At 47.4% G+C, this 13,213-nt stretch overlaps 1 protein-coding gene across 1 annotated transcript in view; it reads left to right on the forward strand.

Annotated features, from left to right (window-relative positions):
* Nucleotides 1–456: 456 nt before the first annotated feature.
* The window catches only part of LOC137331003 (succinate receptor 1-like), a 30,786-nt gene continuing 18,029 nt past the window's right edge, over nucleotides 457–13,213 (forward strand). The window contains exon 1 of the mRNA XM_067994593.1: nucleotides 457–543. The gene's annotated coding sequence lies outside the window, so the exon portion shown is untranslated. The remainder of the gene's footprint in view (nucleotides 544–13,213) is intronic.

Genomic DNA, 13,213 nt, shown 5'->3' on the forward strand with positions numbered 1-13,213 from the left:
CAACAATTTTTCTTTCAGCTACCTCTGGTGCTCCTCTTCTCCAGAGGGTGGCCCTCAGTTCCAAAAGAAGACCGCCCTTCTTGGCAGGGCTTCCTCCAGCAGCACTTCCAAAGCTGCTTCATGAATTGGTGCCATTTTTTGCTGCCCCATCGCCTGCCCCCAGAGCAGCTCTGAGTTCCGCCTGCACCATGTGTTGTTAGCTCTGCAACTTCACGCAAAGGAACTCACCTCACATTATAGTGCGAGGCCGGTTCTCTGCACTTCAAACACATGCCGCACCCAGAGAGCAGTGGTCCTGGTGTCACTGTACCAAGACTGCAGTATCAGTTCCTAGGTGACAGCAAGCAAAGAAGGCTGATAGAGCAATCATCAGGCGCATCAATGTCCACTTCCTCTTTGTGGATCTTGCTTTCTCTTCACTTCCTCTCTTGTTCAGATAGAACTGTGAAGACTGAACTCAAACATAACAGGACTGCGACAAGAGCTGACCTATGGTGATGCTGGAGTAACTTACCTGCTCCTTCTAGGATCTGTTCCAGTGTGGTGAGTAATTCTTAGTTGTGTGTGTGGTATTTTTTGTGCTGGCTTACCGACTGTATTTTTAAAATGCTGAAAGGGTAGACAATAGAAAAATAAATGATAATTCCACTGTAAACCAACAGTGCTATTTCTCTGTGTGACTTTACTTCAGGTCACCTCAAGTGTGGATTCTGCTGTTTTTTCAGCATGAACTTTGACACTAATTTGGTAAACAGAAAGAAAGAACTTGCATTCATATAGCGCCTTTCACGACCCCAGAACGCCCCAAAGCGTTTCACAGACAATGAAGTACATTCGAAGTGTAGTCACTGTTGTAAAGGAGGGAAATGCGGCAGCCAATTTGCACACAGCAAGATCCCACAAACAGCAATGTGATAATGACCAGATAATCTGTTTTAGTGATGTTGGTTGAGGGATAAATATCGGCCAGGACACTGGGAAGAACTCCCCTGCTCTTCTTCAAAATAGTGCCCTGGGATCTTTTTCCATCCACCTGACCGTATTGCACTGGGAGTGTCAGCCTAGATTTTGTGTTCAAGTCTCTGGAGTGGGACTACGAACCCACGACCTTCTGACTCAGAGGTGCAAGTGCTCCCCGCTGAGACACGGCTTCAGAGACCATTGGCGGAATTTTCATATTCACCGCCTGGGCGGGTAAACCAGCAGGTTTCAACGGAAATGAAAATCGAGCGCATTCTATTATGGCGGGTGATCCGCTCTGCCAGTTTAGTGCCCAAGTGATGACAATAAAAATAACCTCTCCCCCCCGCCCCAACCACCCCCGCCATGTTACCCATATAACAGGGGACAAGGTAATGTAGGATGGTTATATCTCAGTCTGTGCCCGTGGTTTTGATCTCAGTTTTGCTGATGTGTGGACGTGAGGGCGGGAAGGAAGACCAACCATCTCCAAGAGGGATGTCCCATAATCCTCCTTGCGGCCAATTGCAAAGTTGCACTGGCAAGAAACCAAGACAGCAGTCAGCCTATCATCTCTTTCGGCACCATAGTGATTGTTAAAAGCGTCGAGGAGGAGAGAAAAAATAATTAAATGAAATGGCTGAGCGGTTATGTGTTGCGGCATCGAGTCATGCAGAGCAGGAAGGTCCCGATTCGCCATCGAGTCTATGCTCTCTAACCGCGGTCAGCTGTCAGAACAATTAGTCTGAGTTTCCATGGATTAGGGAAGGAAGGGAGTTGGAAATTGACTGCAGTTCTTAATGGCTGATCACTGCGTGGAAACCAGGTGAGGACAGGGTTGGATGATCACCACGGTTGAACAGCACATCACCGCTGGCTGTCCGCGCTCATTAATGAAGAATAGCTGCTTCGGCGAGATATTGGAGAGCTGCCAGTACCTGACAAACTGTACAAAGGAAGAGCAGGGTGGGGGCAGTGGAAGAAAACCGGAGGGTCAGAAAACAAAAATATCAGTTGAAGGGGCAAAGTCGCTGCACTAGGAATTATGACACAGGCTCAGTTAGTAGAACCTGTTGCAAAGCAAGCTTATGCAATGCAGTTTCCTATTTTTGTTTTCAGTTTTTATTGAAGGCGTGATTCTAGTGGCAGATATGACCTTTAATGCAATGATGTTACTGTGTTGCCCGCCAAGATCCATTTCTCAGCCATTGCAAGAGAGAGTCCAACCACCTCCCCTTGACATTCAACGGCATTACCGTCGCCGAATCCCCCACCATCAACATCCTGGGGGTCACCATTGGACCAGAAACTTAACTGGACCAGCCATATAAATACTGTGGCTACAAGAGCAGGTCAGAGGCTGGGTATTCTGCTGCGAGCGACTCACCTCCTGACTCCCCAAAGCCTTTCCACTATCTACAAGGCACAAGTCAGGAGTGTGATGGAATACTCTCCACTTGCCTGGATGAGTGCAGTTCCAACAACACTCAAGAAGCTCAACACCATCCAGGACAAAGCAGCCCGCTTGATTGGCACCCCATCCACCACCCTAAACATTCACTCCCTTCACCACCGGCGCACCATGGTTGCAGTGTGTACCATCCACAGGATGCACTGCAACAACTCGCCAAGAATTCTTCGACAGCACCTCCCAAACCTGCCACCTCTACCACCTAGATGCACAAGGGCAGCAGGCGCATGGGAACAACACCACCTGCACGTTCCCCTCCAAGTCACACACCATCCCGTCTTGGAAATATATTGTTGTTCCTTCGTCGTTGCTGGGTCAAAATCCTGGAACTCCCTATCTAACAGCGCTGTGGGAGAACCTTCACCACACGGACTGCAGCGGTTCAAGAAGGCGGCTCACCACCACCTTCTCAAGGGCAATTAGAGATGAGCAATAAATGCCGGCCTCGCCAGCAATGCCCACATCCCATGAATGAATTAAAAAAAACACACCTCACAACGGCAACACTGCAACACCCTCACCATGGCAACAGCACTTTTTTAAGGGTTTGATGAATTGCAATTGAAAAGTAAATGCAAGGTTATTACTTCAGATGCGTTCATACATTCACTGTTCCCAAATTATCCTGGAGGTAAGGACAGCTCCAAATTGCTCTTCTTTTATAGTTACATTAGGAAAAAGAGGCTGGTCAGGAGCAGTGTTGGCCCCTTAAAAACTAAAAGTGAGGATATTGTCATTGACAATGGGGAAATGGCGGACATGTTGAACGAGTACTTTGCATCAGTATTTACAGTAGAAAAAGAGGATAGCATGCCGGAAATCCCAAGAAAACTAAAATTGAATTGGGGACAGGGACTCGATAAAATTAATATAAGTAAAGCAACAGTAATGAAGAAAATAATAGCACTAAAGAGTAACAAATCCCCAGGACCAGATGGTTTCCATCCCAGGGTTTTAAAGGAAGTAGGTGAGCAGATTGCGGATGCCCTAACTATAATCTTTCAAAGTTCTCTAGATTCAGGAACTGTCCCTCTGGATTGGAAAATTGCACATGTCACTCCGCTTTTTAAGAAGGGAGAGAGAGGGAAACCAGTGAATTATAGACCAGTTAGCCTAACATCTGTTGTGGGGAAAATGCTGGAGTCTATAATTAAAGATAGGGTGACTGAACACATCGAGAATTTTCAGTTAATCAGAGAGAGCCAGCATGGATTTGTGAAAGGTAGGTCGTGCCTGACAAACCTGATTGAATTTTTTGAAGATGTGACTAAAGTAGTGGGCAGGGGAATGTCAATGGATGTTATTTATATGGACTTCCAGAAGGCATTTGATAAGGTCCCACATAAGAGACTGTTAGCTAAGACAGAAGCCCATGGAATCGAGGGAAAAGTACGGACTTGGTTCGGATTTTGGCTGAGCGAAAGGCGACAGAGAGTAGGGATATTGGATAGGTACTCACATTGGAAGGATGTGACCAGTGGAGTCCTGCAGGGATCTGTCTTGGGGCCTCAATTATTCACAATATTTATTAATGACTTAGATGAAGGCATAGAAAGTGTCATATCTAAGTTTGCCGATGACACAAAGATTGGTGGCATTGTAAGCAGTGTGGATGAAAACATAAAATTACAAAGCGATATTGATAGATTAGGTGAATGGGCAAAACTGTGGCAAATGGAATTCAATCTAGGCAAATGTGAGGTCATTCACTTTGGATCAAAAAAGGATAGAACAGGGTACTTTCTAAATGGTAAAAAGTTAAAAACAGTGGATGTCCAAATGGTCTTAGGGGTACAGGTACATAGATCATTGAAGTGTCATGAACAGGAGCAGAAAATAATTAATAAGGCTAATGGAATGCTGGCCTTTATATCTAGAGGACTAGAGTACAAGGGGGCAGAAGTTATGCTGCAGCTATACAAAACCCTGGTTAGACCGCACCTGGAGTACTGTGAGCAGTTCTGGGCACCGCACCTTCGGAAGGACATATTGGCCTTGGAGGGAGTGCAGCGTAGGTTTACTAGAATGATACCCAGACTTCAAGGGTTAAGTTACGAGGAGAGATTACACAAATTGGGGTTGTATTCTCTAGAGTTTCAAAGCTTAAGGGGTGATCTGATCGAAGTTTATAAGATATTAAGGGGAATGGATAGGGTGGATAGAGAGAAACTATTTCCGCTGGTTGGGGATTTTAGGAGTAGGGGGCACAGTCTAAAAATTAGAGCCAGACCTTTCAGGAGCGAGATTAGAAAACATTTCTACACACAAAGGGTGGTAGAAGTTTGGAACTCTCTTCCGCAAACGGCGATTGATACTAGCTCAATTGCTAAATTTAAATCTGAGATAGATAGCTTTTTGGCAATCAAAGGTATTCAGGGATATGGGCCAAAGGCAGGTATATGGAGTTAGATCACAGATCAGCCATGATCTTATCAAATGGCGGAGCAGACACGAGGGGCTGAATGGCCTACTCCTGTTCCTATGTTCCTATGTTCTTCCTATGTTCCTATGAATGACAAGCCATCTCCTCTAACCCCTCTTCCTCTGCTGGCCCTCCACCTCCCATGCCAAGCGTGAGAAGTTTGTGAAATTTTCCATCTTGAAAATTGAGACTATCTGCTCAGTTTCCTTAACCTCAATCCTTCGGCACTGCCTTAACAACGCCCCCCCCCCGCACTACCAGCCTCTTTCTTGACCCAGCACCACCCCCCCGCCCTGAACCCCTTTCTTAACCCAGCCCCAACTCCAACTCTAGCTTGTTCTCCATTTTGCCTTGGCCCTCGTCCATGAAATTCACCTCTTGTAACCTTGATATCCTCCCAAAGCTATCTTTCCTTGGCCCAATACTAACTGGCACAGTTAACAGTTCCCTGTCCTCAGACACTTCCTCACCCGTCAAAACAGTCACCCTCACCCCATCTTCATCCACAACTGCAGCATCCTCGTCAACGCAAATCTCACTGTAAATTCAAATGTGTGCACTCAGTTGTCCCCTAATTGCCTGTTCGCATCTCTTCAGTCAAGTGTCTCCCCTTTCCATAGCACCGAGACCATGCTGTGACTATTACCATGCTGTGCTATCCCTCCTCGTCCCCTTTGACCTCTCTGCAGCATTCAATAATGTCGACAGTTGCAATTGTGGATAAGCCAGACCATTTTCCAACTTGACATCAATGTCCAATACCTGTTAAAGACTTTGCATCTTAGCTGCCAATTCCATCCCCACCAGCTAATCATTTACGGGGTATCAAACCTGTTGTTTTGAATGATCCTGGGCTGAACTTCAACACCCACATGTAGTCCATCACCAAAATTGTTTATTTCCATATCCACAATGTGGCCTATCTCCATGCTTATCTCACCCCCGCCACTGCTGAAACCCTTATTCACACCTTCTTCACCTCCAGGCTTGACTCCAATGTCTTTCCCTGTCAGCGTCCTGAGCTCCGCCCTATATAAACTCATGGTTCATCCAAAATTCTGCCACCATATCCTAACCCACATCAAGTCCCATCTTCCCATCTCTTCTCCCCTCACAATGTCCACTGGCTCTGTTTCTCTCAGTGCATTGAATTCAAAATCCTCATTGTCATTTACAAATCACTCCTAGCCTTACTCCACCCACCATCGGTGAACTCCTCCAACCATTTGTCTCGTTGAATACACTACACTCATTCAACTCTGCTCTCCTTTGCATCCCCTTTCTCTCTATTCCACTGTCAGTGGCAGGGCATTTGGCTGTTTTAGCCAAGCACTTTGGCACTCTCACCCTACCTCTTTCTGAACGTTCTCACACCCTGTCTCTTCAACCATGCTTTCAGCCACCTCCCCTAAATTCACTTTCTCTTATGGCTGCTTTACATCAGCTTTGCCTCTGTGAAGAGCCCGTGAATGTTCACTGCATTAAAGGAGTATTACTTGTTGATAGCTGGTGAGGGTTAGTGCTGGGTATTGACGGTCATTGGTAGAAATGGTTGTTGGTGGTTGGTGATGGTGGTTGTTGGTGGTTCCTCATGGTGGTGGGTGGTAGTGTCGGTTGATGCTTAGTAGTTGCTGGTGGTGGTTGGTATTAATATGGGATTTGCTGTACTTCTGAGGGTATTAGTTAAACAATAGCTTCAGATGATATTACAGCACAAGACTGAAGCACTGTATATTACAGTCACGGAGTACATATATTTGGGCCAGTCCCACACGACATACCCCAGTGGCTTCAAATACCAATCTTGGTTTATAGCACAATTCTGGTGTGTTTTCAGCCCTGAATGAAGTCACACTGAATGGCAATAAAAGATTATTCTAGGAATCAAAACATCGAGGGGTTGATATTCTGACATAAATCTGCTCTTTATACTATTGCTCTTGCACCTTGTTTGAAGGATACAGGTGTGGAGAACTCACTTAAGATTCTGAAGTCACTTAGTATCATTTCTCCTGTTGTTCAGGTGAACCCCAATCCAAAGTACCATCCTTCATGCGAATGTTGTTGTTTCTTTATTAGTCCTCTTTACGATGTTGAGGTGCTCAGCATCTCCTGTCAGGTCCTCTCTGATGTGGAGATAGAACTCAACCACCTTATGTTCTCCTGGCTAGATCATGACTTGAGCAGATGGTAGTGATGTACAACGTTCAGTATCTCTGCTCTCCTTATCATTGTTACCTCCGCTACTAAAGCAACCTAGTAATCCTCATTGTTGGCCCTCCGTATCTTTTTGTGTCATAGTTATATACCTTTTATAATCAATACAACTAGATTAATGCCTTCCTGCTCTCTTGTAGGGGCGATGATCGAATTTCCTGCTTGTTAAGATGCTTATCTCCATTGTGTACTGATCAGGCACATGAAGTTAGTGCCAGCAAAATGTCACATTGCTATTTATCAGAAATGGAAGCCTTCCTCATTGGATGGTAACCAAAGTAATTTACCATCAGATAAATGTTTAAAAGGCCTTGGCATCCATAAGTAAGAACATCACTTCGTGCCACACCTTTAAATCAGTAGCCTGATGTGTGTTCATGTGGAAAACACTAATTGCCCATAACATTTACTCATTGTCTCATGGTAACTATGCTGCTTATGTGATGAGATTGTGGTCAATGACATCAGCTCTGCGACTCACTGAGTATTTATCGTGACATATTTTCCCAGCGTATGGTATGAAATTGCAAAATACTACGTTACCTTTCAGACTGGCAGCCGATCCAGGGAAATTCCAGTCTCACTGGGAGTCCCATATTACGAACATTTTCACTTCATTCACTGTGACACTGACGCAACTGTAATATTACAGTCATAAGGAGAGTCTCATGTCAGGAGTATGGACTGTATTATTATAGATTCATAGAATGGTTACAGCATAGAAGGAGGCCATTCGGCCCATTGTGCCTGTGCTGGCTCTTTGTAAGAGCAATCCAGTTAGTCTCGTTACCCAGCTCTTTCCCCATAGCCCTGCTAATTTTTTCCCTTCAAGTATTTATCCAATTCCTTTTTGAAAGCCATGATTGAATCTGCTTCAAACTCCCTTTCGGGCAGCGCATTCCAGATCATAGCTACTCGCTGCAAAAAAAGTTTTCCCTCATGTCGCATTTGGTTCTTTTGCAAATCACCTTAATTCTGTACCCTCTGGTTCTCGACCCTTCTGCTAATGGGAACAGTTTCTCTTTATTTACTTTATCTAAACCCTTCATGATTTTGAACACTTCTATCAAATCTCCTCTTAACCTTCTCTGCTCTAAGGAGAACAACCCCAGCTTTTTTTTATTTATTCATGGGATGTGGGCATCACTGGCGAGGCCAGCATTTATTGCCCATCCCTAATTGCCCTTGAGAAGGTGGTGGTGAGCCGCCTTCTTGAATCGCTACAGTCTGTCTGGTGAAGGTTCTCCCACAGTGCTGTAGGAAGGGAGTTCCAGGATTTTGACCCAGCGACGATGAAGGAACGGCGATATATTTCCAAGTTGTGATTGTGTGTGACTTGGAGGGGAACGTGCAGGTGGTGTTGTTCCCATGTGCCTACTGCTCTTGTCCTTCTAGGTGGTAGAGGTCGCGGGTTTGGGAGGTGCTGTCGAAGAAGCCTTGGCGAGTTGCTGCAGTGCATCCTGTGGATGGTGGTGAAGGGAGTGAATGTTTAGGGTGGTGGATGGGGTGCCAATCAAGCGGGCTGCTTTGTCCTGGATGGTGTCGAGCTTCTTGAGTGTTGTTGGAGCTGCACTCATCCAAGCAAGTGGAGAGTATTCCGTCACACTCCTGACTTGTGCCTTGTAGATAGTGGAAAGGCTTTGCGGAGTCAGGAGGTGAGTCATTCGCCGCAGAATACCCAGCCTCTGACCTGCTCTTGTAGCCACAGTATTTACATTGCTGGTCCAGTTAAGTTTCTGGTCAATGGTGACCCCCAGGATGTTGATGGTGGGGGATTCGGCAATGGTAATGCCGTTGAATGTCAAGGGGAGGTGGTTAGACTCTCTCTTGTTGGAGATGGTCATTGCCTGGCACTTGTCTGACGTGAATGTTACTTGCCACTTATGAGCCCAAGCCTGGATGTTGTCCAGGTCTTGCTGCATGCGGGCTCGGACTGCTTCATTATTTGAGGGGTTGCGAATGGAACTGAACACTGTGCAATCATCAGCGAACACCCCCATTTCTGACCTTATGATGGAGGGAAGTTCATTGATGAAGCAGCTGAAGATGGTTGGGCCTCGGACACTGCCCTGAGGAACTCCTGCATCAATGCCCAGGGGCTGAGATGATTGGCCTCCAACAACCACTACCATCTTCCTTTGTGCTTGGTATGACTCCAGCCACTGGAGAGTTTTCCCCCTGATTCCCATTGACTTCAATTTTACAAGGGCTCCTTGGTGCCACACTCGGTCAAATGCTGCCTTGATGTCAAGGGCAGTCACTCTCACCTCACCTCTGGAATTCAGCTCTTTTATCCATGTTTGGACCAAGGCTGTAATGAGATCTGGAGCCGAGTGGTCCTGGCGGAATCCAAACTGAGCATCGGTGAGCAGGTTATTGGTGAGTAAGTGCTGCTTGATAGCACTGTCGACGACACCTTCCATCACTTTGCTGATGATTGAGAGTAGACTGATGGGGTGATAATTGGCCGGATTGGATTTGTCCTGCTTTTTGTAGACAGGACATACCTGGGCAATTTTCCACATTGTCGGGTAGATGCCAGTGTTGTAGCTGTACTGGAACAGCTTGGCTAGAGGCGCAGCTAGTTCTGGAGCATAAGTCTTCAGCACTGCAGCCAGGATGTTGTCGGGGCCCATACCCTTTGCTGTATCCAGTGCACTCAGCCGTTTCTTGATAACACGTGAAGTGAATCGAATTTGCTGAAGACTGGCTTCTGTGATGGTGGGGATATCTGTCACTTTGGACATTGTTAGGAGGAGGGTGGTGGAGGCCAAACTTTGTCACCAGCTGCTTGTGAACTCCCAGTCTCGGCGTCCGCCATGGACAGGCACTCCAGCGTCTGGCTTATTTCGAGTGCCCGCTGCTCCACATCTGTTAATGCCACCTGGTGTGGCGGGCCCCCTTCGGTCCTTGCCCTCTCCTGGGCATTTTGACATCTCTTCTCCTATCAAGGCAAAACACAGAGGCGTGATTGAGTGATGGTTGCATGGTGACTCGCTGCATGCATTGGTGTGGGTGGGGGTGTGCGTGAGGGAGATGGATGGGAGGGTACATGTGAGACATAGCCATGAGATTTTATGAGGATTGGGTTGCGTGGTAGTGTTCGAATGGGAACTGGGGCGATGAGTATATGCAGGCAAGGTGAGGATGATGGTTGAGTGGATGTGAGGAGTGATGCGAGAGCGTTGTGGTGGCAGTGCAGAAGGAGTTGTGTGGTGGTGGAGGTGATGTGGAAGACGGAGTGTGGGAGAATGCGTAAGTATACTCACTTTGGCTGACCTGGTTGGGTCATTAAATCTCTTCCTGCACTGCACCCAGGTTCTGGACACATTGCCGCTGCTGGTGACCTCCTCGGCCACCTCCAGCCAGGCCTTCTTGGTGGTGGAGGGAGGACACTTCCTCCCATCCGAAGGGAAAATAATTTCCCTCCTCCTCCTCACCTCGTCGAGCAGCACCTGGAGTGAGGAGTCAGAGAACCTTGGAGCAGCCTTGCCTCTGGCCTGCTCCATGCTCCTAAATTGGTTGTTTGCTGCAGGAGGAGCATTGGAGGACTGCCCCTTTAAATAGGGCTCCTCCTGCTGACAGCCTGTGATGGGGGTGCGCAGTCCGCCCTCTGCGCAGGTCTAGAACGGGAAGCCCGGAAGCCAAGATAAATGCCTTCAATTAGGCTGCGACCGCGTGTGGAGCACCCCGAATTCACTGGGCACCTTACCCACGCTGCCAACCCGCCTCCCTCCTAATATCGAGCCCCAAATGTCTCAAACTGCCACGGTGGGATTTGAACTCTCATTCTCTGGATTATTAGTTCAGACTTTTTGGATCATTGCTGCAGTAACATAACCACTACATTACCGCACCTGTTGGCAGGTGTGCAATACTCCCCATCCGATCTTCCTCTTTGTGCTCCACCCAGGCAATTATTTAATAAGCCAAACACAAAAGAAAACATTCTGCATCAATACATCAAAGTCCTTCATTTATTATGCAACATTCTGGGATTTTTAACCAGTGTTTTGGGAATCGAATTCCCCAACTCTTTATTTTTCTGTGAAAACATTTTTCATTGAGGAGATTTAAGGAGTGGCCCCGCCATTTTGTGGTCCCAGTGGACAGCGGCGTTTTCAGGGATTGTAGGTTGGAGAATCGGGGCTGCAGTGTGTATCTCCATCTTCGTCCCATGCTCTCTTTGGGTGCAGCTCCCCCACTGCGAGTGCGGGATTGCAGAATCACCTCTTTAAATTTGTTAATTCAAATGAGTATCATTGATTCTTTTAAGTTCTTTTACCTGTTTATTTAATTTTCACCTCTTACCTTCTTAAAGCCCAGAGTACTCAGGAAGATGGTAGACAATCCCTAGCAGATTGAAGGTAGGTTTAGCAGTGGTAGGAGGCAGGGGCTGCATTTCGCAGCAATTACGGGGATGGCAGTGGGTTTTGGTAGCGTCGGAGATGGTTCTGGGAAATGGCAATACTGCAAAGGGACGCTAAATTCAACGGAAATAAGAATCAGGCAGTTTCTATAACAGGCAGCCGATTTTACACTGTGGGAGGAGTTGAAAATCTATCTGATGATATTTAAGAAGCACAAAACACAACGTCCATTATCTGCTTTCGGCTTTGCAATCTGGTCAGTATTGGACTGATCAGAAAGCAAACAAGGACACTGCAATCTTACAGACACAAAACATTTTATTTTTTTCAGTGGCTTGCTCTCACCTTTGAGTCCGAGGTAATTGGGTTCACGCCCTGTTCCTGGACTTGAGCACATAACCCAGGTTAACACTTAAGTGCAGCGCTGAGGGAGTGCTGCATTGTTGACGGTGCTGTCTTCCATATGCAATGTTAACCTGAGATCCAGTCTGTCAGATTCCATGGCACTGTTTGAAGAAGAGAAGGGGAATTCTTCTGCTATTCTGGCCAACATTTACCCTTCAACCAAACACCACCAAAAGCAGATTGGGGTAAATTTTCTCCTTCACTGCCTGGGCGGTAATCTGGCGCAGTGGATCGCCCGCCCATTGTAAAACCTGCCCCGATTTTCGACCTATACGGAATGATAATCGAGCAGCTTCCTAGCCTGCAATTGGATCCTCACCACTGCAGTGTGTTTCAGATTGGTGATTTAACATAGGCAGATTGTGATAAAAACAGAAAATGTTGGACGTACTCAGCAGGTCAGGCAGTGTCTGTGGAGAGAGAAACAGAGTTAACAGGGGAATATTAACCCCCCCCCCTAGGGTGGGCGGGAGAGGGGCGGAGGGTAAAATTTCAAAAATCGGAAACCCGACCCCAGCTCGCCCCCAACGCGCCCATTTCCGGTTTTAATGGAGGTGGGTTGGGGGTGGGCGATTAACCTGCTCTCCAGAGGTGGGTCAGTTATTTAAATATGTTAATGAGGCTGCATGCCTCAGATTTTATCACAGTTTTAAATATAATGGCTGCAGGCCGGGTTTCCCAGGGCTCGGCAGCTGAACGGATCCAGCAGGTGAGTGCTTTTCCAGAACTGCTTTTGGGCCAGGATGAGCAGGAGTGCTTCCCCCTGACTGCACCCCGCCCAAGCCAACCTGCTTCCCTCCCCATGATCCGATGCCTCCCCTCAAAAAATCTCAACCCCGATCCACAATCTCTGCCGACCTTCCATCCCCAATCTCCCCCCCCGACCCCTGATCGCTCCCTCCCTCCCTCCTTTCCGCTCCCCGGCTGTGCCCGACCAGCACAGGCCTTCTCGCCCGACAGCCAGCAGGACCCCCGCGTTACTCGCATTTCTGGTTTTCCAGGCCCCACCCCTGCCCCCTTCCTACCCCTCCCTCACCGCTCCCTCCCCGCCTCCCCATAAATATGGCTGCACACAGTGACCCACTATTGCCGACCAGAATGGCAGTGATAGGGCAATTGGATGGGCCCAGAGGAGGTGTAAATGGTTACAGCAGGATGGCGGAGGGGGAGAGAAACATGGAAAATTTGGCGAAGAGACGAAGCTCCAGTGGCTCGGGAATGTGACTGCAGCTGTAACCTCATGTTGTCATTGCTCCATGTCACAATGTGCAAGAGCTCATTCTAAATTGGCCAAACACCATTAAAAGTACTCATGCCTGCTCCTGTGTGCATTCCCAGCATTGCAAGTACCCACTCATGAAGGAAGTA

The sequence above is a fragment of the Heptranchias perlo genome, chromosome 13, assembly GCF_035084215.1.
Source record: "Heptranchias perlo isolate sHepPer1 chromosome 13, sHepPer1.hap1, whole genome shotgun sequence".
Taxonomy (NCBI): Eukaryota; Metazoa; Chordata; class Chondrichthyes; order Hexanchiformes; family Hexanchidae; genus Heptranchias; species Heptranchias perlo.